The following is a 24876-nucleotide window of genomic DNA, read 5'->3' as shown; positions in this document are numbered from 1 at the left end:
CATTTCGATGTCGCTTATAGTTTTCATATTCCCAAAATCTTTTGTCAGGCAATCATATTTATAAGGCTTTCCTGTTTCATCTTCCCCAACACAGGACACTCCTTTTCTTTCCTTTTCTTTTTTTCCAGAGCACGGTGTTAGTGGAAACAATGATAAGAAAAACAGCTGCCTGGAAGACTCTGCAATAAACTGCCACACAAACCACCTTCTGATATCGAATTGCTGAAGTCCAACTACATTCAAGTTGTAAAGGCTGAGGACTTCAGAAGGAAGATGACTAAGTTATTTTATGGCTCATATTTTTAATGCAGGTAACACATCTGCCTAGCAAAGGCACCATAAGACCAAAAGCACTGGGGACAAACAAGAGTGGAGATACTGTGGCGTTATGTACGAGAACAAGAAATTTCCCTAGCAGAACAGAAAGTGTGTTTCTCAAAATAGTTGGCATTTGTTAACAGGCTAAGACTTGTGTGTTCCATGTGCCTCAATGAGCATATAAAAAATATTGATTCATCTCTGAAAAACTGATGACACTCTTGCTAAAAATAAATGAGTTTAATATACAAAATGTAAGCTCTATCTGTGCTCACAGGATGTTCTGATCCTTTCACTGTTTTTTCTTTAGCAATTATATCAGTAGCTTACGTAGAAAAATAACATCAAAAATAGCTAACTCACCAAACCACAAATGCTATCTCTTTCTGTCTGGTAATAAGAGCCCACTCTAGTATTACTAACTTTCAGTCAACTTACTGATTTCCTTCAGTGATTTTCCTTTTTCTTCTGTAAATGCTGTTTCCTTCACCTGCTAGAATCAAAGAAGAGTAGGGAACATCATTATGGCATGTCAGATTATAAAAGCCTCTGAGAAAGCTTGAAAAATATCTTTTATAAACAATGAAAAGATAGCAACTTCTTCTTACAAAATCTGTCTTCTTCTTAAGCAATTTCAAAAAAATAACAGTTGAAATGTCAAATTTAAAAAAAAATCCTTAAATGCTAGGATTAATGATGTAATTCTTGATGAAAATTTACCAAAACCAGAAGAACATACACAACAGGAATAAACTGTACTGTACATTTACAATACAGAAATTTCAGTGTTTCCTGCTGAAATTGAACTGCTGGAATGATGTTTAACAGCTTTTTACCAGTAGAGTAATGGGAGGAAACTGAGAATACTGTGCTGAAAAGAAATTTAAAACTGGAGGAGGAAATTCTTATAAAAAAGGTGGGGGTTTATTAATGCTGTAAAATATCACCGTGTCCCGCAGCCGTAGGGAGGAGGGGAGAAGATCCAGCTGGCAGGAACTGTGAAGCAAGATTGATTTATTTAATTATTTTACAAACTCTTTTATAGACTCTTTTCTTCATAGTCTAATTGGACAAAGGATCAGCCACCCCTTGGGGGTGATTGGCTAAAATCCTAAAACGTCCGTTGTCAAAATATTGTTCTACTATACCATAAACAAGGCTTCTCAAGGCTGCAGGTGTTTCATTGTTTATAGAACTCTGCTACTATTTTCTGTGAGAGAGAAAAGTCTCTCATGGACTTAGAAAATAGCAAGAAAATTCTTGCTAGCAGCATTTTTGTATCCACAGGGGCTTGCATGTGTGCCTGACAGAGAAGAAATGGTATATAGAACCTGGTAAAAGACTAACAGAAATTACCATACAGCTATGATCTCCAAAAAGTAATCTCAGCCCACCTAAACAAATTTTGATGGGTTTTCACTGAAAATAATATTTTGTGAACTGTTTATCAAGCATATGCTGCAGCTACATATATATATATAAATACGTATATTAAATATATATTTGTGTATTATAAAATTGATTTTTGTTTCTATCTCTTTTGAAAAGCCACTGAGGAGTATAAAACATGTCCCTCTGCCATTACCTGAACAATATACTTTTTAAATAAAATCTCTGAGAACTGAGATCTGAATAAGCAGCAGCTCCTTGAGATCCACACTAATATAAAAACACCCAAACATGCTTTATGCATTTATTCATGTGTTAGGATTAGCTAAGGTTGGCCCTTGATTTTCCTGTGGGAATTGACAGTCCTATTTCTTGGAAGATGCACTGGGGAAGTTCTCAAATCAACCAGTACCAAACTTGGAGTCTTTATGGATAACACAAAGCAAGGATAATTCCAGGAAATCATCAGCACATTTTCTTTTATTGCAGAAATGTGATGTGACTACAGAGATGTAAGACATTCCTACCTTTTACATGTGGTAAGAGTGCTTTCCCCGGGAAATTCAATTGGAAAAAATTATTCAGATGGCAGTTTAGTCTTAATGTAATTACTGTAACTTGCATGAGAATGGAGGATGTACAAGGTCTAGTGGTTGGAACAGGAGACCAGACTCCTCATCTTGCCACTGCTTGCTGTGTGAACATGAAAAGTTGCTTAACCTTTACAATTTAGCTTCCCCTGCAAAATGAGAGTAAGCTGTGGGTTTACATGCAGCTAAACAAAGATACTGACTGTATCGCCTTACCTGTCTCTCATTTTCTCCCAGTTTTATAGTACATGAGTAAACTTCCCAGAAAGGAACAAAAATTACATTGTTAATTTAAGTGGTTTTCAGCTTTATATACACACACATGCTGGAATTCTTATAAAATATAATTGTCTTAATTGTTTATCATCCCAACATATATGTTACCTTCCTAAGCTCACTAAGAGGCTGCTGTAAAATGTGATGCAGCAATGCTATGAATGAAAAGAACAAACTTCAACCTAAGTCCCACTGGAGCAAGAAAAGGAAGTAAGGGGTCATATTTCTGCTTTTCTGTTGAGACAGAATAGAAAAGGAAATATACCAAGGAAGTAAAGTGTAAGATAAAGAGGTGGCAGCATATGGCACTTGGCAGAAGCTCCTGCCCCTACCCAGCGGGACTCAGAAGCCAAGGAGATGGTTACTTCGGCAGAGGGCACTGGAGTAACAAGGATGTGGTGTGGTACTGGCTCTGCCTTGCTCTGCCTAGTGAAACTACAGACTTGCTATGCTGCAAATTCTTGTACTTTCTGTTGCTTCACACTTTTTATCCCAAAGAGAGAGGAGATGTGCTGAATGACACTGGAAGGTCTGGGATTGGAGCAAAGCAGGCAATGACATGTAAGCAAAAAAGGCAGTAAGGAGGAGAATCTGGGGCACGTACTCCTGAGTCAGCATTCTGCATGCCACATCACCAGTGGGACAAGGAGGATGATGAGATGGGATGGTTAAGGAAGTGAAACCTCTAATGAGAAATCATCAAAGCAAAGTTTCTTACCATCCTTATAATTTCTTCTTTTTCCACAGCAGCTGCAGTCAGAGGATACATTTACATAGATCTTTTGCATTCCAACTAGCCTGAAAACACAAACATTAATAACTGCATTGATATTCTGCAAATTTATTATGAACAGCATCAAAGAACTGCAAAAAGTTTTTAAACAAATCTGATGTTTGGTGGGTTATATAGTATTATTTGTGTAAATTGTGAATTTGTGAATGCTTGGGAGAGCAGCTTTCATGGAGGAACACTCATTTTACACATATGAACTTCACATTCCTTTAGATCCTCTAGGCTTCTTTTGTATATGGGAAATTGAAACCTTGTGTGTTATGGTGGAGGTACTGAGCATGTCCGCAGTGTAAGGCTGTATTTTGCTAACATTGTTTTATTATTTAAAATAAGCATATAAAACTAGCTCCAACAGTTGCATCTGTATCCCATGGGCTTGGATGACATTCAGCACGCTCTTTAATGAATGTTGGATTTTTTGCAATGATTATGTTGGATGGATACAGTCTTCTACTTTTGTCAATGGAATTTTATAAAAGCGCAGGAATTTAGGTTTTGTTAATGTGATGGCCAAGCGTATACAAATGCTATTTTCTTTTCTTTTCTATTATTCTGTGGTTTATGTGCAAGAATCTTCACCGTGTGAAATAACAAGGACATGCTAGCAGCCACCTGGAGAAGTATTTAATTCTTGCCTTCCATTCTGATATCACAGGTTTTGAAATGAGAATCTTTCCATTATTATCAGATTTACAGGTCATGTTGATAACTAAAATAGCAAACTGAAACACTGCCAAGACATTTAAAAAATAGACATTTCTTTTTATTAAGACAGCTATCCTGGTACCACAGTTCTAGATCAGTTTTATATGGAAGGAGTAATATAAAAATTGAATGGTGAGATGATACCACTTGACAGTTACACTGGTATTTTATTTCTCTCAGTCATAAAAGCTAAAATGGGAAGTAATTTTTAATGTATAATTTGAAGAACATTACTAGCATGGCCACAAATGTCAAATCTTAGAACCATGCCTACACATTATCCCCTTTTGCATGGAAAAAAAAAGAAAAAAAGTAATTGAAAATGGAGACTATATGTGGTAGAATCAAAACTAATTCCTGTGGGTTTTTAAGAAGATAAAAGAAAGAGCAATGTGAACAAATGCAGATAAATTATAGCAGATTTAATGATAAGCTGAAATGATACTTGAAAAAGTAATCCTAAAGACAAATAATGTTTTGTGTTTCAAATGCTACAGCAGTGTATCATGCAGGAAGAAATGCTGCTTAACTGGGGAAAGCAGACACTACAAATAATCTAGGCTATCTAGTGGGATCAGTTCCCAAGAAGAGAACAAGCTCATCTACAAATTTCTGAGCTTTGGGAAAACATAATAAAGAATAAACATTAGAAAAATCTGACTCTGATGGAAGTCTAAAGTGGGGTTTGAGAATTAACGTGCTCATCTGTACAGTGTTACATAATAAGAACCATAGGTCATTTCATATCCCACTTCTTTAAATTTCAACAGTGTAGTGCTGTGGTAACCTATGCTGTAATACTGAAAATTGTCGTTAGCATGTTCATAATGGTAATGGAATTAAAAGCTGAGGAAAAACATAAGCTACATGAACAATGAGACCTTTCCACAATACAGGAACCAAAAGAGAAAGTGGTAGAAGTCCCCAAGCTAGAGTATTAAAAGCCAGACTGAACAGGACATCAGAACACTGTACAATCACTTGCTAGAAACTAGGAAGTAACAGGATGTCCTCAGGCCCTGACTATTTCCAGCTTCTGTGACTTTAAACCAAGGTTGCAAAGAACACCTTCCATTTTAGCTATTCCTAATGCCACCTTCTGCTTCTAATTAGGATACTGACAACTCCAATAAGGTTCACATTTCTACTGTAACATTTAAAGAGGAGTCTGCAAAAATGGCAATTGCTGATTGAAAAGCTTCTGTGGTATAGAACATCAGACTGCTTTGGGTTGGAAGGATCTTAAAGCTCATCTTGTTTCAAACCCTGCCATAGGCAGGGACAGCTTCCACTGGACCAGGTTGCTCCAAGCCCTGTCCAATCTGGCCTTGGACATTTCCAATTTACACTTCTTTTCTAGCTCACAGTAAAGATCTTGCTAAGTCAAAGGTGGTCTTTATAAATAGCTTAATCTTCTGCATTTGTAAGATCTCAAATGCCTGTGACTGTGGCTAGAAAACTCTGTTTTCAGAAATTAATAGCTTTTCTTAATATTATTTTATTTAAGCACTGATCCTTGATAAACATTAAGGTTGCTTTGGTGGAAAAGCTCAATAACAGAGATAATTTCTTTAGGAAAACAGATAGCACTTTTAGTTACTACCACCACATTTCTTGTAAAGTTAATGAAAATCTGCCTGTGATCAGTACAAGAGTCAAAAATAGGAGCTGAAGAGTAACCTTGAGCTACATAGTTTTTCCCCGTGTGTAGGAAGTTCTGTCTTCTGTCTGCATGTCACAACCCAGCTTCCTTTTGCAGGACGGTCTCTCGAGTCCCCAGCTTCAGACATGGCTACTTCTGACTTGATGATGTTCTATTTAAGTTGTATTTCCAGGTCATGCAATGCTGCACTTCAGATGTTAGACTGATAATAATACACTGTGTGCTCCTCACAGTGTTACGAAAGGAAAATAGAAATGCAGTGATTCCCTGCACAGCATCCTGCACAACGTTATCACACCAGGATTGATCCCACTGAGCCTCTAGCTGGGCATAGACATGATAAAATATATGGGCAATAAAACGGGACCACTGAATACCATTTTTCGTCTGTAATTTAAATATGGCTAAATTCCTTAGTATTTTATACCATATTCATGTTCTCATAAATGGGCATCAAGTCGAGGTTACCTTGAAATATCCTGATGCTAAATAATTAGCTCTTGTAAAAATTTAAAACTGTCAGTCAGGAAGTGTTCAGTAAATGCTGCAAGTCAAATGACTGCAAGACATTCAATAATTGCGTTTTAAAATTTCTTCAGTATCCCAACTAGTTCTGACTGTGATACAGGAAAGCTTGGTGGGTCCCCAACCATCTTACCAGTGGTGTTGGTTAAAGCTGAGGATGATTTAAGTGTGTCCTGCAGCATACAAAGCTACAGCGGACCTTCTCCAGCAGCGAGCGCACCTCTACCTTTTGCCCTCGGGACTGGCGGGCAAAAACCCGAAAGCTTTGCCCTGCACGGCCACGGAAGTGTAAAACTTAATTTGTCCCTGGAGTATGAAAAGTAACCGCCTTGAGACAGTAAGATGTGATGGCACGAGGCAACCGCAGGGGGCAAGATGAAGGGAACCGCAGGGTTCGCCAACACAGGTTCCTGAGGGAGAGAAAATGGCGGGCGGAGGCCCTCAGGAAGCTCCCAAAACACAGAGCACCCCTCAGGAGCCACTCCGTGTTTGAAAAGCCTCGACCTCCACTCCTGAGCCCGCTAACGACGACAAGAGAAGGAGAGAGAGAATAAAAATACTCCACCTGAAAGGAGGAAGGCAGCGGAGATTTGAGATCGTCCCTGACGGAGCGCGAGGTACCCTCCCCAAGACTGCCGATAGCTTCCCCACCCCACCCCACCCTGCCCTGCCCCCAGGGACTCCTCATAGGCTCCAGTCCGTGACTGGGCTATTTCTCCCCGTCCCGTCCTGTCCCAGCCCGTCCCGCGCCGGCTGCGGGGGAAGGCGGGCGCAGGAAAGGGCGGGCGGTGCGGTGAGGGAGGGAGGGAGGGAGGAAGGAAGGCAGGCAGGCAGGAAGGAAGGAGGGCGGGCCGTGAGAGGAGCAGTCGACGCACAAGATGGCCGCTGCTGGAGTGGCAGCGGGGCGGCGGCGGGCGATGGCGGCGCTGCCGCGGGGCCTGCGGGTACTGCTGGAGGAGCGGCAGCAGCAGGGCGCTGTGGCAGCCCCGGTGTGCCGGAGCTGAGGGGGCCGGTGGGCGCTGCAGGAAGCCCGGCCCGCGTGGTGAGTGCGCCGCCTCCGCCGCGGGGTACGGGGAACAATAGGGCGGGAGAACTCTACCCACCTTGCCGAGGAAGGAGGCGGAGGGGCGGACGCTTGGACGAGATGATCTCCAGAGGTGCTTTCTACTTCTAACAGTTTTGTGACTCTGTGCCTCGCTAAGCTTCAGACTCCTAGCGGGCGCGATTTCCGAACGCCCCGGGCAGGTGGGGAAGGATCGCGGGTCGCCGCGCCCAGTACGGGAGAGGCGGAGACGGACTGGGTCCGGCTGGGGGTGGGGAGAGATGGTGTCGCCTCAGGCTGCGGCTGCCGGGGGGCAGGCGGCTTTTGTGTGTCCCCTCTGCTGGCTCTTGTTTTTTCCAGGGGCTCTGCGTGCCTCTGCGTGAGAAAACTCATCGCGTTGTGTCGCGTTGAACAACAGAGACGGAGGGAAAATAATGACAGAGCCCTACCCGTCCCCAGGACACTTCTCCGCCCTGGGTTGTGGCTCTTTTGTCTGTCGTGCCTGAGTGAAGAGCGAGGTGGCCCCGGCTCCCTCTGCGTGGGGACAAACAATGGTGAAACCGCACAGGTTCTCCCTGATTTGCGCTACTTTTTCCACCCTGGTATTGTTTTGGCTGTTGGATTGCACCCACAGAGTGGGTAGGGTTCCATGCCGGGGGTGCGGTGTTCGTATAGCTGGGTTTTAATTTGCTCTGATGGTTGGGAATGTCCTGGTGTCAGGTTTTGTCCTCAAAAGCCATTGTGAGGCCTGTCCTGTTTTAAACCGGGGAACTGATGCAGGGTTTTTTTTCCTAGAAACGTTTTGTTTTCCTCTGCATGCCTTTTTCTCCAGAGTGTATCTCTTATTTTTATAAATTTCAGTTAAGTACGAGTGACAAATCATTTGTTCCTCCGTCAGAAGCTACGATTTTCTGTGTGTTTTTGCCATATTGAAAATGGCTGAAGTGGGGGAAAAATTAAAAATTTGCAGAAATACTTAAAAGGTTCAAAGTAACCTGGATTGTGGCTCAGCTGCTTTAATCGTTGTAACTGGTGTAGCAATGCTGTCATTTAATGACTCTGCTGGAAGAGAAATGCAGCTGTTAAATTCAGTATTTATACTCTCTGCACATTATATGGCTATAGAATTGTGAGATAACACAGGAATACTATGAGGCAGAAGTTAATGTGTTCCTAAACTTACCTTTCTTACTTCTTTCAGGCTTGTAAGAGTGTGGAAGTCGTTAATTTTGTCAGCTATAAATATCTTTATTACTGCGTTTGAAGTCAGTGAAGCTAATATGGGACTTCATAGCTGTGTAAATAACCTGTGTTCAGGAGCAGTCTGTATATTATTGCCAGTTTCTAAGTTTCACCAGGAGCATCACGGCTTTCTTTGGTGCATTAATACACAATGCTGATAATGAAATTATGGTTCCCACTAACATAAATAGGAGCAGACCTTATCAGGCACCTTTTCCTTTCCCAATGATAGCTTTATAGCTTTGCCTTCTGTCCTAGAAAAGGGTCTGTCAAAGCATACAGGCTGCTTGGAGGGAAATTTAGAAAGGCAGGTACCATCAGAGCAGTCTGTTTTGACAACCAGAGACTTGAGTTTGTCACTCACTTATGAGCTGCAGGAACCTTCATCAAGATAAGTGGGAAGTAACTTCTATGGTTTCTGGTGTTTCGTTGTTTATTTTTGTGAGGTTTTTTGTCAGCTTTGTATCCAAACTAGCTTAGTTTAAAGCTAAATAATTTAGAAATTTTTGATGGGATTGCTATATGCTGGTAATTTAAAAAACTAATGTTCCAGTGAACAGATGGACGTTTAAATCTGGAAATTGCAGACATTAATATGGCAGAGTTTAATTTAGGGGCATCTTGAGACATGTATTATTATGTAAAAGTGCTCATGCTAAAGCAAATGAAGAGAAATGAGCAGGATTGCTTTTGGAAACTTCTGACGTGTTGCCAGTGATTCACCAGCAGTCTGGATGGAAGCCATTATCAATCTTGGTTGAATTAAGCATCACAGAAGTTGAGATTCAGTGAGTGTGTATATTAAAATAATGCTTTACTTACTTTGTATGTGGTTCAGAAGTCTTGGGTGACACAAGTGCTGACTACCTTTGATAGTGATGGCAAAGACTGACATCCCATTTAATTGGGGTCTCTATCTCTTAACTAACCGGTGCTGTAAAAGGGTTTTTCATGATACTTAGAAAATTGACCTTTCCCAGTCTGTAATATGTAGTGATAGGAAGGATAATTACCTTTGTTTTTTTTTTTATTCCGCACCAAGAATTATGGTTTACATGCTGGATACTTGAGGAAAAAAAGTTTCATCCATTTGAAAGAACTTTTGGAGTCACAGCTTTCCAATGGTATGACGTGTAAAGCTGAATTAGAAAGAAAGAACTCACCTGCATGTAGGTTTCCAAACTACCCAAGAATCTCAGAACAGTGATGCAGAAGCCACTATAAAGTATCTTTTAAGCAGGTGACCTTTATAAAACTTTGTAATTTTTTGCAAAGCCTACTCATTGTTTAAAATTCTTTTGTATTTTGAAATTAATGTCTTGCACTGTACTAGGTAATGAATGTGAAACCATTATCATACAGGAATAAAGATATAATATGCTCCTATTGTGAAAGATCATTGTATAAACATGCTGCACCAACTGAAATTTCAATATGACCTTCAAGATTCCATGTAGGCTCTGTTACAGTAATGTAGTCTGAAGTCTAGGGACTCTGATAACTGAGAAAGAAAACCACAAATGTTTACTTACGTTATATTACTTTCCTTTCTGTGCAGAGATTCCACAGTGTGCCCCAAATTAGGTGCAGTTCCCATCACTGAGTGTGACCACTTGTTTTTCTGAAGAAGTGCATCTCTTGATAATTATCTTTTGCATCAGTTTCATTTTCTTTGTTACCAGTACAGTAAAAGTTGAAATGGTATTAGATTTCCAAGGGCTAACTGATTTCCTAATGAGGTTTATTTGTGGAAGTGTGTTAATGGGCAAGAAGGTGCAAAAGTCCTGATCGTTTATTATAAATAGATTTTTCTGATATAAAAATAATTTCTGGTTAGAAGGCTTGAGGAAACAGCTTTCCTGTTACTGCATGGTAGCAACATATTTGGTGCTATCAGCTGAAGAAGAAAGAGATTTTGGTGATAGAAATAGCAAGAATTCGAAATAATTTGCTGTAAATGTGTGTTGTCGGAGGCAGTACCAGTTGTGCACTGCTCTGTGTTAGAACATGTAGAGGAGTGTTTCATCCAAGTACAGTGGATGTCCCGGCCTCACATTGAGATTACTTTCTAAGGGAGTGAGAAAGAAGGCAGCTGCAGGGGGTCTAGGGAAATTTTCACATGCATCAGGGCATATATGCATATACAAAAGGGCCTGGACATCCCATGCAGACTTTTACATGAAAACTTCTGCCCCACATGCTAGGTTAACTTTTCTTCCCCCATAAAGAAAAGGTATTTCAGGAAGCCTAAAAAACACATGGAGAATAAAATCTCTCTTTATCACTTGATTGTACAAAATAGGTAGAGGCCCACAACGTAAGCTACCTTGTTAAAATGAAGGCTTTTTTTAGGAACATGGAGAAAAATCTTCATATGAGAGAGCGTTGTGAGGTGGAGAGGGGAGACAGGGGAAGAGGGTTGTTTTGACACATAAAAAGATTCTTTTTTTCTCGTTCTGCTACATAAGAAATGGAAGATACGCAGTTAAACTGGAAAGTAGTGGAAGTGTTGCTGGAGGAGCAGATCTTTCACTTGCTTCACATAGATTGTGACAGTTGCCATGTAATGTGATACAAAGAACACAGAAGAGAGTGTGTGTGTCGGAACACTGTGGCAAGTCTGGAGTTGAGCATTACAGAAGCTGGAGGGTTTACTGACAGTTAAGCCTTCCAGCCGTGGTCACTAAAACCACCATAAGGACATGTTGTTCTTGCTTCTTGCTGAATAGACCCCTCTCACTACACATTACTTGTGAAACCACTTCTTAGAGTATTATTTTTTGGTTATTGAATTTCTGGTGTTTGTGGGGTGCATGCTATATCGATCTGAGACAGGACTGCTTCAGCTACAAGAACTGAAGGAACAAAGCATTTGGTGTAGCTGAAATGTGCTAGGCTGCAAAAATTAGATCTCGCAGGTGGTTCCTGATTTCTTTTAGTTTTTGTTTTAACATGGAAAGTCTGGTTGGTCTCATCTCTCTACTATTACAGTTTAATAGGTGTTTTTAAAATTATCTAATTAACTACTCTTTAAAAGCAGGCTGTTAATCTTCAATTAAAATCCGGACCTTCCAAATGTAGTTATTTTTCAGGATGCTTCTGTGTCTATTAGACCCTGTCAGGATAAGCTTTTAAGATTGAGGTATGGTTGTTTTTAAACCTGTTGTTGTTAACAAAATGCTAGTTGATCAGCTGATGGAGTAGGAGTACTTGTAGCCTGGATCTAAAGGTCTTCTCAGCACTTTCTCCTGAGCTCATTTTGAGTGATTACTTCAGTTCAAGTGGTAAGCGAGTTGGAAGGGTTTTCAACTACAACTTTAAACTTCCTTACTATTTACAAAGGAGGCATCTACTAGAGTAGCAGGGATCCATCTCTTTGCTGTGCATTGGAGGTTTTCAGAGACTTGTAGCTAAATATTTTTGATAAATTGTGGCAGCCAGTGTTGGTCCCCAGCTCAAAATTAGGCACTATCTTTAGGGCAAAAGGAGTGAGGTTCAGGGAAGGTATTACAAAGCGAATAAATTGAAATTCATACCAAGGAGGATGGTCTTAATTACCTGCTTGTTAATAAACCACGTTCTGTGGAACACTCCCAGTGTTCAGTAGCATTTAACTTTCTCCGTGCTTTGTTTTTAGAGTTACTCATAATGACTTAGCACTCTTCACTTTTTGTAGCAATTGTATTTGGATGAGTAACTTCTCCATGTCTTACTACAGTCAGTGTGTAATATAAATGCCCTTCCAAAGTGACTGAAATAAAGCTCTTGATGTTGACTTACTTTTCCTGTAAGTGACATTCTTTCAGCTTGTTCTCCCTCCACTTCTTTTGTTACCATTTTAGAATGGAAGTCCTTCAGGTACTGTTTGATATTAGAACTGTACCAACAAATGGAAGTGTTAGGACTTCATTATCCGGTTTGTATCTAATGAATCTGGCACTCACAGTACAGCAAGTCTAAAGTGTTTTGTCCTGTGGGTTTGTTTTTTTTTTTTTTCAATTCTGTGCTAAGGTGCAAGAATTAAAGGAGAGACCTTGAAGTTAATGGAAACTAAATTGTAAAACAATAGTAGAAAGTCAGTTTGATTAGCTTATGTGGCATTCCTGAATTGTGACATGTTGCATAAATGTTATTTTATGACCATTAATGATTCTGGCAGTTATGCAGGCCTAATGATAATTAAATCTCACCTTTCTGGGTATAAGCTGTTCTCTGGGAGGCTTAGTAGAAAAGGGTTCCCCTGCCTTTATAAGTGAACATTATGCTAATGAAATCTTGAAAAATCTGCTCATGTGTCTGGTGAAGCAATCATCTCTGTTTGTGGAGTGTCACAGTTTAAAATTCCTATTTCTTTGTACCAAAATCAAGCCTGGGTTTTGTGCCAGAGATTGAAGTGATTTGAGGAGATAGGAAGCAGCAACATGCTGTCCTGCTTTACAATCTATGTATGGAAGAAAGAGCAGGAATTGTGAAGCAAGTCTCAGCCTCCACCCTCTACAAATGAAAAGTCTTCTGAGCTGTGTATGATGTTGCACATGTATTTCTTGAGCTTTTCTAGAGCAATTGTTTGTTTAACTTACCATCTGGGCAGTTGGTTCTAGATGTGTCTGAGGGGCTTCATACCACATCACCTAAGTCCCCTGAATGTAAACAGAACTAATTAATTACATTTGAAAGATCTTGATAAATAGCTATTTATCATCATACAGAAATTGTCACTGGTCACCTGCATTGTTGTTAATTATTGTGTGGGTAGACAAAATCCAGAAAGTTTTGGAAGCTGGAAAATTACTTGCTCTTATTTAGCAGCTCTGAAGGGCAGTAATTCTTGGTCTTGCTTGCTATGTAGAGGGGATGTGGATTTTGGATCAAAACCAGATGAGAACAGGGCAAAGTCTCACAAATTACTAAAGCAATTGCAAAGGAAATACCACTCTCCGATGTACCTTTCCAGTCTTGAAATAACTTTTCTCTGAGTCTTTATCTCTTTGCTTGCTAACATGCTCTATTTTCTTGTAGTTTTTTTTTTTTTTTTTTCCTGGATGCATGGTTGTCTTTATCTCTCCTGTCCTCTTTAATGATCTTTCATTCTCTGGTATTCCCTATTTTTCTTCTAATTTTTTCTTTTTCATTTAACTTTGTTCTAGTCTGAGCCACTCATCAATTCAGCCAGCTAATGCAGATAACAGAGATGGCTTATTGCCTCTTAGTTTCATTGCTTTGTAGTTCAGAGTTGCAGAATGGATAATGGAGCAACCTGTGGTAATCTTTGTTCTTGGGCTTTACTGAAAATTATCGAAACATCACCGCTTCCTCTGGAACTGGTGAGAAGTTAGGGAGCATTGTGACCACTTTGGTGTTACAAATTTGGAAGGAGAAATGGAGAAAGATTTAAAATAAGTTAGGCTATACTGGCCTGATGAAATGGACTGGATTAGTTAAACCAGAGGCAACAACTCAGGCTGTCCTTCCTGTTTTATGAGCCATTCTCCCATTTAATTGTGTGAGAAGGCCTCCTGTAGAATTAATTTAAAAGGAGGCCTTATTAGTGCTGCAAAAACCTATAGTCAATTTTAATTTTAGTTGTCATTGTTTAAACCGGGCCTTGTGGATAGAAGCCTGACACTGTAACTTCTTTGTAAGTGAATCATAACAGTGGAAAGAAAATGTTATTCAGGAACGTGAGAATTACTTAAACTTTGGTTGCTTGGAATTGACCAGACTATTTAAAATGTAACTGGTTTGTTGCCAGCTTTGTCAGATTCTACTGAAGAGATGTGAGCCAGCAGGATTGTCTTCTGGACTTGCTAACCTGTGTGAATTGTTAGTTTCCTGTACTTGTGTGCTGTATTAAATCATGCTAGCTGAAGATACTTCTTCCATGCTAACTTTTAATGCTGCTTATCCACTGTTTTGTAGTTTATACAAAGCCATTTCTTGACTTGAAGATGTCTTACTTTATGATTCCATCTGTTTTTGTCTCCTGAACCATCTATTCCATTTTGAGGATGTATTTGTGTTAAGAATCTTCAGGGACATAAATAATTTCAGTGCACAGAAAAAGTGCTCAAAGTAAGGGTTGACTGTGTTTGGAAACCCTCTAAATCATCCCATCTCTGTTTTTTTATAAGAGGTTTGCTGTTGATAACAGTATGAGAGTGGAGGTATGTGGAATAACTTAGTTCTAACTTGTGTCAGAATGCATTGGGAAACAGCTTTTCAGTTTTCCCTTCAGTGATACTGCTTAGCATTTTACTAGTGACCTGCCTGTAGGCATAAAGGTTGTGTTGGAGTGGAAGATACTTCTTATTTTTATTAAAATAATAAAGTGAAAGGCTGTGGACAAAGCTCTCAAACACCTTAACCAGAAAGTAAAAAGGCACAGTCCAGTTGGTTGCAAATCAAAATAAATTCCTTAAGTTACACTTGTACTAAATTTACCCCTTTTCTCTGATTATTACTAGACTTAAGACTTATTTTCTCTCTGGCCGTGTGATTTTTGCAGAATATATTCTTAGTGGGGGGGAAACTTGGCAAAATTTTAATTTGTCCTTAAGGCATGATGTTCTTTCTCCTTTCTGTTGCATTTGCGAAAAGGAAAAAATAAAAATAGGACTAATAAGATGATATCAACACTGGCAAGTAGCTATCAGGCTTTTTTTTAAAGCATTTATTCCTTTACCAGGAGTACTGAAAGTTCATCAGTTAAGGCAGAATAACCTAGGTGTCAACATCTGCACTGTAGTTCATAGGAATGAGATACTTCCCTCCTGATTTTCTGTAAATCTGGGTATTTACATGACTTCAGCAAACAGAGATCTGTAGTAAGCTTTTCTGTCACTCCTTTCTCAGTGAAATTTCTCTGTCAAATGCTTCTAATAAAATAGCACTCAAGGGCTGGGTGGGGATGTCTGTGGGTGTGTTTCTGAGGAGAGTTGTATGCTCACAGCCATCTTTATGTGAGTTTTTAGATTCACTAGACCGGTTTAGAATAGAACAACTTGAGCTCTGTCAAACTGAAGCTTGGCTATGATGTCGGTGATTTCAGGACATACCAGGAAGAAGGACTTCCACAGAAATCCTTGGTATTGGCATTTGAGGATGTGATGATGTGGCTATCGCATTAGACACTACAGGAGAAGAAAGGGATGTGGAGTCAGGATTACTCACCAGGTATTAAAACAGTCACAGGTATATTTTAGCTAAAATCTCGATTGAAATAAAAAAGCCTAATGTTCTGCAGTGTCTTCCTGTGAGTAATACAGGTATTCACCTCATAAATAAAAATGTGACTTGTCCTTCCCCAGGAAAGGGGGGTGGATAAAAAAGCCATCCTTATTTACCAGCTTATATGATAATTGGGAGCCTTCAGGAAGGGGAAGTGAGTGACAGCAATCCTTTCCTTCAAGCACATCTGATAATTCATTAATGTAATCTCAGCAACTTGTCATAGCTTTTGGGAAGTGGGAATAGTCAGTGATGTTGATGTGACAAACTGCTATGTGAATTGTCATTACAGAATAAAAATTGACAGTAAACCCATGGAAATCCAGTGACTCTAGTATGCTAATAAATACATCTAAATACTTCGTTCTTGTAAGGTTTTGCATGCTGAATAATTCCCAGTGCAGTTATGAGGGCTTCACTAGTGCTTCTACACGTACCTTTGGCTTACCCATTTTGAGAATTTTCTCTTTTGAATTGTTTGTCATTAGGTTTTAGTTTACTGTCATTGCTTTTATTCCAAAACCAGCAAGTGGCTGAATACAGGAATGTGTAAAGGGTTATTGACTGCATGGATTGTAAAAGAGTTTCAATGCCTAATTTTCCTTTCCTATACCTTATCATGTATTTGGATACCTGCTGTTTAACCAGACTTACACAACACAAGTCAGAGGAAATTTAAATGATCAAATCATGCAAATATTGGCTGTACGTTGCTGGCTTGACATTTGTCCTGGTTTGGACTGCAGCAGCAGTGGTGCAATGGGCAGCTGAGTTCTATTTTAAGACTCTTAAAAGTAGGAAAATTGAAAAATGGAAGGATCTGAGTAGTCCATGTGTGTCATAACTGTAAGATGTCGTTCAGATGTACTCTCAAGGTACTGGAAAAGGTAGTAGCATGCAGTCAGGGTGTGTGAAGGCTCAAACATTTGTAGTCTCATAGCAGTCTGGGACAATGCCTAATATAAGCTCATGGTGAGCTGTTGCTACTTCAAGAAGGAGATTGTTAGTGTAAATTTAATCACCCAAGTGAAATACAGAGTTGCTTGATTTTGCAGCTACTATTACTTTCTTTCTAAGCGTATTTCAGTCTTATCTTAAGATACTGGACTAGATAAGCCTTATCTAGTGCAGTATCTTCGTTTTCTTTGAGTGAAGTCTAAATTTCTGTGAATAAAGTTAATTAATGCAAGTGTATCCTTTGCTTTTAAAAAGTTAGGTTGTTTCAGCATGCTGTGGAAATCTGTGTACTTTTTAGTAACACAATTCTGGCAGTAGTCTGTGAGATTGTGTCCTATGTATTTTTTATTTTACATCTTTCTGGTTGCTGATACTGCAATAATGTAGCTGTAATATGTTTTAGAGATGAATATATCTTTGAGGACTGGAGAAGAGAAAAATTGTTCTTTGTGGACTGCTCCATTTAGAATAACTTTCATGCAAAGTAAGCAGTAAGTAAGAGGACTTTCTTTTAAAATACAAAATTCCCTATTTGGAAGAGAACTGTTTTTACAAGTCATAAGCAGCAAAATTCATCGAGTTGGCACTGGATTTTTAGTAGATTACTCCCAGGATTATTGCATTTTGCCTTCTTGATTGGATGATTTTCAAGTTATGTAACTTTAAACTTCTATAACTAGGGTTATAATTCAAAACCTCTTTATAAGAGTACGTAGGATATTCTTTTTCCCAGTTAAATTCAAGCTCCTGCAAAGAATAAATATACCTCTTATCCATTACTGATGGGAGGATCAGTGAGATGTTGGGGGTTGGATTTTTTCTCTTATACATGACTCTCTTACGTTGTTTGCTCTGTTAAAATAGAAACGTAAAGCAACGGCTCTCATTTTTGTGGTTGAGCTTGAAATGTTTGTTACTGGTTTAGGAGTAGGTGTTTAATGGAAACCCTGAGATTTGAGCCTTTTGTTTCCACTCACTAAAACCATGGGTACTTTTAATGATGTTGTCAAGCTGTAAAGAAAAGATTCTATTTTTATGAATCTGGAAGGTGAGACTGACACCAAGCCTGCAAAATATTTAAGGGTGGGATTTTTTTCATGTAATTGAAGGTTGCATGAAAAGCCTTATTCAAAAGGAGTACCTTGCCCTGGGCTATTTCTGGCCTCTGGAACTGCTTTTTTTAGCAGTGCTACAAATTGAATCACCGGCTGCCAGTATAATTTAAAGCAAGTGAGATTCCATTGCATTGTGAGTCAGATGTACCTGAATTAACCTGCTTTTCAGCAACACTTGTGTGACCTCTCCTACTGCTACTTAAAGACTTTAGGCCCTGTGTGAATGGTAATTTAACGCTGCTTAAAAGTCTTGAGCAGGTTTGTCAGTGCTGAATAGTGTTTGGATTTTTACATCAAATCTGTTAAGAGGTGTGGAGAAAATCTTGTATGGTGTATTGATGAGCTAATGTTTTATTTATACAATCATTAGCAAGAGAGCTGAAATTCTCCCTGCTCGGTGCCATTTCTGCTACAGCTGCCTCTTGACCTTGGATGACTTCAGAGCTGTAGTGTAGACTAGGTTGTGTTATTAAAACATATTTGCAGCCTTTGTCATAGAAACAGGTACAATACTAATCTGTGAAACTTGCATTCTTTATCTTAATATTCCTGCTATTATTGCAAATGAAGCTATTACAGGACTCAACAAAGAAGTATATTTGGTTTTGTTTGGGCCCTGTAAGCTATTTTTGTATCAACTATTGTAGCATTTACAATTGCTTCCTTATTTGCAACTAGGTTCTAGAGGCGATAAGGTGATATAAGTTATGGACTGCTGGAGCATTCTTTCATCTTTTCTGGACAGTACTTATAACCGCAGTGAGCTGAAAGGATGGTTTTGTCTGTATTTGCATAACTTGCACCATTAAACACTGCTTAAATCTAGCATTGTTTTTGAAATTAGATAATTTTGGTGTGAATTTAGTATAAAGTAACAATTCCACAAATTATTGCTCATGTTCCTTATTCCATTTCACCTACTCTTACCATTCCAGCCTGTTAGTGTAGTCATCCTTATTATTAGGATTGGTAAATAGCATTTAGGTAGCTAGTTAAAATTTAGTCAATACTTTCAAGATGGCTTTCATTAATGAAGAAATGCATAAGAAGTCTGTGTTGCCCTGGTTGTGCCCAAATAAACTGCTTTTTGACGAAACTGTATGGCACCATCAGCTTCAGAGAAAACATGCACGTTTACAAACAATGTGTACAACAGAACATTTTGTAGACTTGATCAGTAGACTTGACAAGTCTACTGATGCTAAAAGTGTACGTCTTGAAGTTCCTTCTTCTGTGCCTCCCCCATTCTTGTTTCCAGGACTTCTCAACCATGTAACAGATCTGGAACATCTTTTGGAACCTTTTGGAAGCAAATGTGGGAAGGAAGGGAATTTGGTTTGGATATGTCCTTAGCAGAGATGAAGCATGGTCATGGAGAGTACTTTCTGAGAAGTAGTTTAGACTTGCTCTGCCCTAAGCCTATGCTTGAAAATGCACTGGAAATGCCAAGTAGGTAAAGTTTCAATATCTGTCTTCCTTGGTTGTAGAATGCAGATATGAGTCTGGATGCTTGGGTTCTCACAAGGCTAAGGTGGTTAATACGTACTAGTTTATGGTAAGCAATGCAGCTCATTATCTTCTGTGTTTGGACAGATGACATTCTGTTGCTGCTGTGCTAAATCTCATCTGAAGTACAATGCTTGTATGTAGTGGCTGTGATTTGCTCTTTTTTTACAGCTTGAGTATTTTCAGAGAATCAGAGTGGATCAGGTTGGAAGGGACCACAGTGGGTCATCGGGTCCCACCTCCCTGCTCAAGCAAGGTCATCAGAGAGCACAAGGCACAGGACTGTGTCCAGATGGGTCTGGAGTATCCCCAGTGAGAGAGACTCCACACCCTCTCTGGTGTCTGTTCCAGTGCTTGGTCACTGCACAGGAAAGTAGTTCTTTGTCATGTTCAGGTAGAACTTCCTGGGCATCCATTTTTTCCCGTGGTCTCTTGTCCCATTGCTGGGCCCCAGGGAGCAGAGCCTGGTCCTTGTTCTGAGCCTTCTCTGCAGACAGGGATGAGGTCTCCTCAAGGCTGAACAGCCCCAGGTCCCTCAGCCTGTCCTTGTGAGAGAGCTGCTCCATGCCCTTCCTCATCTCTGCAGCCTCCACGGGACCTGCTCCAGGAACTCCAGGTCTCTCCTGTCCTGAGGAGCCCAGACCTGGACACAGCATTCCTGATGTGTGTCTCTGCTCATTCCCTAGGGCTGAGCAGAGGGGTAGAATCACCCCTGGAAGAGCTGGCAGTCCTCTTCTAATGCGTCCCAGAATACCATTGGCCTTCTTGGCCACAAGGGCACTTGTTTGATTAATGTTTAACAATTCTCTTAGCATCTAGACTTGACTGATCTGGGAGAGAAATGAGGAAAGACTGGATTATCTTCTCTTAGCAACTCCTCAGGCTGCCTGCCTCAACTTTTTGGTAAGACTGCAATGTTCTGGTGAGCACAAAAGCGTTTTGTTCTGCACGTTGTTTGTAAATGTGCATCTTTTCTCTGAAGCTGATGGTGCCATACAGTTTCATCATAATGCAGAAATGATATCACATGCTTCACTGAACAGGTGCATAAAGTAGAGGACCTGATTTCTTGAAGCTGATACAATTTAATAACTCTATCAAAATCTTTAAGAGAATGGTGTAATGGATAGAATAAGGCACAGAGGGTGAAAAAAATGTTCTTTGTCATTGTGAACTCCTGCTATGATAAAATGTATGTCACAAAAAGTAGGTGCTCCATTGCTTTTTGAAATAGCATTGCAGTAGTCTAGAGGTGGCTTTGTATGTAACATATAAAAAGATAACCCTTCTTGTGATTATAAGATGTTTAAAATGAACTCGTGCATTAAACAGGCAGGCAAGCAACTACATTGGTAGTTTTGTTAAAAAATTAGTTCGTTTTCATTGCTCTTGACTTTCTGCTTTTAATAAAGATATTTTTGATGTTCCAAAATAAATTGCTTTGAAGGTAAATAGAATAACTAAAGCTTTATTAGAGTACTGTTATGTAAACAGCAGTTATTACATGTTATTAACATGAAACTATTTGACATCTATTTTTAAAATGAGGGTGACATCTACTAAGTTAAAAGAAAAGCCACCTCCAAATCAGAGAAATGAGAAGCAAGAAGAAAACACTATAAAGAAGTCCTGAGACTTAAGTTTTCAAGTAGACACTGAAAACATTTTCTGAATACCTGTGGAGGTCTTCATGAAATGGGATTTTACATTTCCATTTTACACTTTGAATAACTATGAAGTAGAATTCTTGCCTATGCTGGGCAGTAGCATTTATATTCACTTAACACTGCTCTTACGGTATATTTCAGCATTTCCTTACTGTTGCACCTGGAATTTTCGACACAGGAGGTTTGGTTTTTTTAAGTCTGCCAGTCAGTTTGAAAACAAATAGTAGAGTGACGGGTGTAGTGCCAACACTTGGACATAAGGGGAAGGAGGCAGGGAGGAAGCTCAGACTATTGCTTGATTCTTGCCTTATAAGTTTATAAAATAAAATTTTTCTGTGATATTTTCACAGTACATTACAAAAAGGGAAAAATTTCTGGATTACTTTTTCTTTTTAGAGAGAGTATTCTTACATAAGTTTGCTGGGGAGCAGGGGGTGGGGATAATTATTAAAGGTTGTATTATAGGTTAGAGGGCTTTTTGGGACAGTTTTTGACCAGTATCTCCAGCCAGACTGTAAGTCGCACTTCTGTCTCATTGTTTCACATTGCTGCTGTAATGTTACTGTAGCTGTAGTGTCACTGGCATCAAAGCAGAATTAGCTGCTGAATTAAGTGGGGAGAAAAGCTCTTTCTGTAGAGCAGGTGGCAAGCAGTACTTTATACTTTTTTGTTACATCGGTTTTTTTAATGCTTTCTTTTTTGTTGAATTGTGCTGGGTCTTCTCAATGATTCATGTCTAAGGAAGGATAAAGGCATTGCAGTTGACACCAAGATCTTCCCCTCTCCTTTCCTTAGCTTACTTTTCATTTTCATCTACCAGATGCCTGTAGGAGAAGTTGTCAGGTAACTGTAGATTATTCTTGCATGGAAAAGAACGATACTGATCTCGGTGATCCAGATCACTGCCCCCTTCAATTGCTTTCTCTTCCTGAAGTCTGCTGCTTGGAGTTATTTTAGGCGAGCTGTTTGTGTGGCTGATTTGTTGCCTTGTTTTAGTTAAAATGAGGTATTGGTTGTGTAATTGCTGTCCACCCACATTTCTGCCTACCTGTGTTTATTAATAAAGATCTATATTTAAAACTTCAGCTGGGACAACTGTGCAACCAGTCCTGCTGGAATATCTTAGAAAGGAATGAAAAAGAGTAGTGACTTCTCTAGCTGACACTGAGAGGTAGTATCTGTCTGTACCCTTGAATCTGAAGACTTCTACAAGGTTGTCCTCTTTACTTTTGCCATGGCTTTTTTCAAACATGTATCTGTTCTGGGAAAAGCAAATTATTTGCTTGCCTCCTTGACAGCAGGATTGAGAGCTCTGGAGGATTTGAGCAGTTGAACCCAAGTTCCTGTCCTGAAAACTACTGTGGATTTTTGAAGTGCTTTCTGCCTTTCTTCTCTTAATCTGTTTGATTTTTCCTTGATTTTTTTAAATACTGGTTTAATCATTGTGTTACTGTTACAGTTTTCATTGACAAATGCACGAGCTCGTAATTTGAAGTGAAAGGAACATGTTGTAGAGATGTTGTCTGCTATTAACTCCTTAGACTTTATCATCTATTGGTAGAAAAAATTTTCTAGGTGGTAGATCATAAAACCATTTGCTGTTAAGAATTGGTCACTTCCTCTTTCTTTTAAATAAGCTGTAAGGGATGTATAATATCAACCAGAAATTATGAAACTGGTCATGTATATCTTCCCTGAAAATTTATGATTATATTCACATGCGAGTCTTGTATTTTGGAGGGCAACTTAAATTTTGTCTCTACATGTGTTGTCTTTTAATGTTCATGACCCTAATATGGTGCAAGACTAGTGATTGAATGTTGGGTGAGAAGAGGGCTCAAGAAAATGATATACCATGTTTCAAAAATTATGTATCAGGTTTCATTCCATGTTTTTCCTGTTAAAAACTGTATAAATAACTTCATTCAACAGTTTTCTCTTCTGTAGGAAGACATGAGGTCTTGCCTCACAGCATGTTGGGAAGTTTAAATCGTTGTAAATTCAGAGCATCTGTTGGGGAGGTACTGTGGTAGAGTTGTGATGTTGATTGTTTGGTTTCTTGTTTTCCTTGTGTTACTACTAGGCAGGAAGCTTCAAATAAGAAATAACATCATCTCCTTAACTGTCCCCATTTTCCTAAGGTACTTCACTGACTCTACCAAGTAAGAGACTTCTGCATGAAATTATAGAAATTTCTTCCTTTGGTTTTGCAGTCAGAAATTACTGAGGAAAAGAGAAATAGAACTTGAATCTGATTTAACTAAGCTTCAGTTACTTTGGGACATAGTTTTGATGATGTTCGTGATTTTTTTTTTCTTTGTTTTGTTTTTTTTTTTTTTTTTAAGAGCTTTATTATACAGCTACTAAAGCCAGCAAATACTTTGAAAGAAGGGTGGGAACATGCGTTAAGTACAGACTTGCAGGTTTTGGTGTTGGGTGTGGATTTCTTTGTTGGGGCTCTGTGCTGTGGGCAGTGTTCAGTGGTGTTGGGTGTGTGCCCCCAACACGCATGCGTGGAGCAGGAATGAGGAAGTCAGGCACTTGCTCCCAGTGGAGAGTTTACAGAGAAGTTTGAGAGAGCAAACAGGAAGGGGAAAAATCCCTGAATCTATCGGATATACTCTTCTGGGCTTATGGTATGTGTTGTTCATGGAGCTTACTAGGCAGAGGTAAGAAGCTTTTTTATTGTACCTACTCTTCTACCTCTGATCAGGTATGGACTTTCCATCTCTCTAATTTTTTTCAGAGGTTTTTCTGTGGAACTGGATATGGAAAACACAGCTAGCGTGACTTATCCTTTTCTGTGAACCGTGAAGTTGGCAGTACAGGGTGCTTGTATAAGAACACATTACTTTTAGCTGGTCAGGGCTTCCCATGGGTTGTCAGGTCAATATTCTTCTAATATGAAATTCAGGACTTTTAAAATTATTTGCTCAGGGAAAAGAAGAAAGCTGCTTAAGTGTACTCAGAAATACTGTTCATTACGACGAGCATGCTGGAGTAGAAAACAAAAAGTTCTGTGAAGCACCAGAAAAAATTTGCCTGTTTGGCACTAGACAAGAATGGAGGAGGTTCAGCTGCTGGCTGGAATTGTACTATGGGTATCTGGTAATCCTTATGAGTTAGGAGTTGCTTTACTGTTGTCTGTTAATTTAATTTAGGTTGTTGATTTATTTTTAATCTCAAAGTGTCAGAGAGGTTTTGAAGAAGTTAATGTACCACAGAATCAGTCTCTCAGAAGAGAGAGCTGTGCCTGGTTACTTTTTCTTAGAAAAGTATAAGTTATTATCAAGGAGTAAGAGTCTTTAAAAGAATTAATGAAATGGTGTTTTCTTTATTAGAATAAATAATAGATTATTCAAGGGTTGTATCTGCATGAACAGTTTGGTTGGCAAACCTGTTTGTTTTGGCTCTGAGGAGCTACTTTAGTGTTAAGCTTAGCACTAAATAGACTTTACTTGTGTTCACTGGTAACTGCGACAGGAAGCTCTGCTTGTTTTAGCTTAGGAGTAAGACTCAACAAAAATGAAATAGCTTCAGCTTAACTGAATTTTGGTTAAGAAGGTGATGATGCTGTTTGGGTAATGAAATGCTGTGGGAATACATAAAACTCAGGAGGGAGTAATGCTCTTAAGAGCTGTATCTACTGAATTGGCAGGAGCTGAGCAAAGGGTGCCCCTTAGGTGTGCTGAGTCATCTGCTTAAGCTGTGACATGACTTGCTGTGGGCTGCTGCTGGGAGAGAGCAATGTGAACTTGGTAGTGACGAAACAGCATGTGATGTGTCCATGCTAGAGCATGCTGGGTCCAAATAACATGTTTGTGAGAGAATTTGGGGTGTGCTTGGTACCTGCACCAGAGG

At 39.4% G+C, this 24876-nt stretch overlaps 1 protein-coding gene and 1 long non-coding RNA gene across 9 annotated transcripts in view; one reads left to right on the top strand and one right to left on the bottom strand.

The window, feature by feature from the left end:
- Positions 1–772: 772 nt before the first annotated feature.
- Positions 773–7596, bottom strand: LOC116447976. Of its 3 annotated transcripts, XR_004241767.1 has the most exons (3): positions 6825–7125; positions 6393–6669; positions 785–3371 (listed from the first exon to the last, which is right to left on the bottom strand). It is a non-coding gene; the product is annotated as an uncharacterized LOC116447976 (long non-coding RNA). The 3 variants fall into 3 exon arrangements; XR_004241766.1 differs by lacking the exons at positions 6393–6669; positions 6825–7125 and adding an exon at positions 7363–7596 and having other exon boundaries at positions 773–3371; XR_004241765.1 differs by lacking the exon at positions 6393–6669.
- Positions 7154–24876, top strand: part of RC3H1 (ring finger and CCCH-type domains 1) — a 75032-nt gene continuing 57309 nt past the window's right edge. For 4 of the 6 annotated variants that reach the window (XM_032117791.1, XM_032117792.1, XM_032117793.1 and 1 more), the window contains exon 1: positions 7209–7301. The gene's annotated coding sequence lies outside the window, so the exon portion shown is untranslated. Of the gene's footprint in view, positions 7302–24876 lie in introns of all 6 variants that reach the window. The other 2 variants (XM_032117796.1, XM_032117795.1) reach the window with 1 other exon arrangement.

The sequence above is a fragment of the Corvus moneduloides genome, chromosome 9 (assembly GCF_009650955.1).
Source record: "Corvus moneduloides isolate bCorMon1 chromosome 9, bCorMon1.pri, whole genome shotgun sequence".
Classification (NCBI taxonomy): Eukaryota; Metazoa; Chordata; class Aves; order Passeriformes; family Corvidae; genus Corvus; species Corvus moneduloides.
The sequence above is the reverse complement of the archived record's forward strand: the minus strand, read 5'-3'. Positions and strand labels throughout refer to the sequence as shown.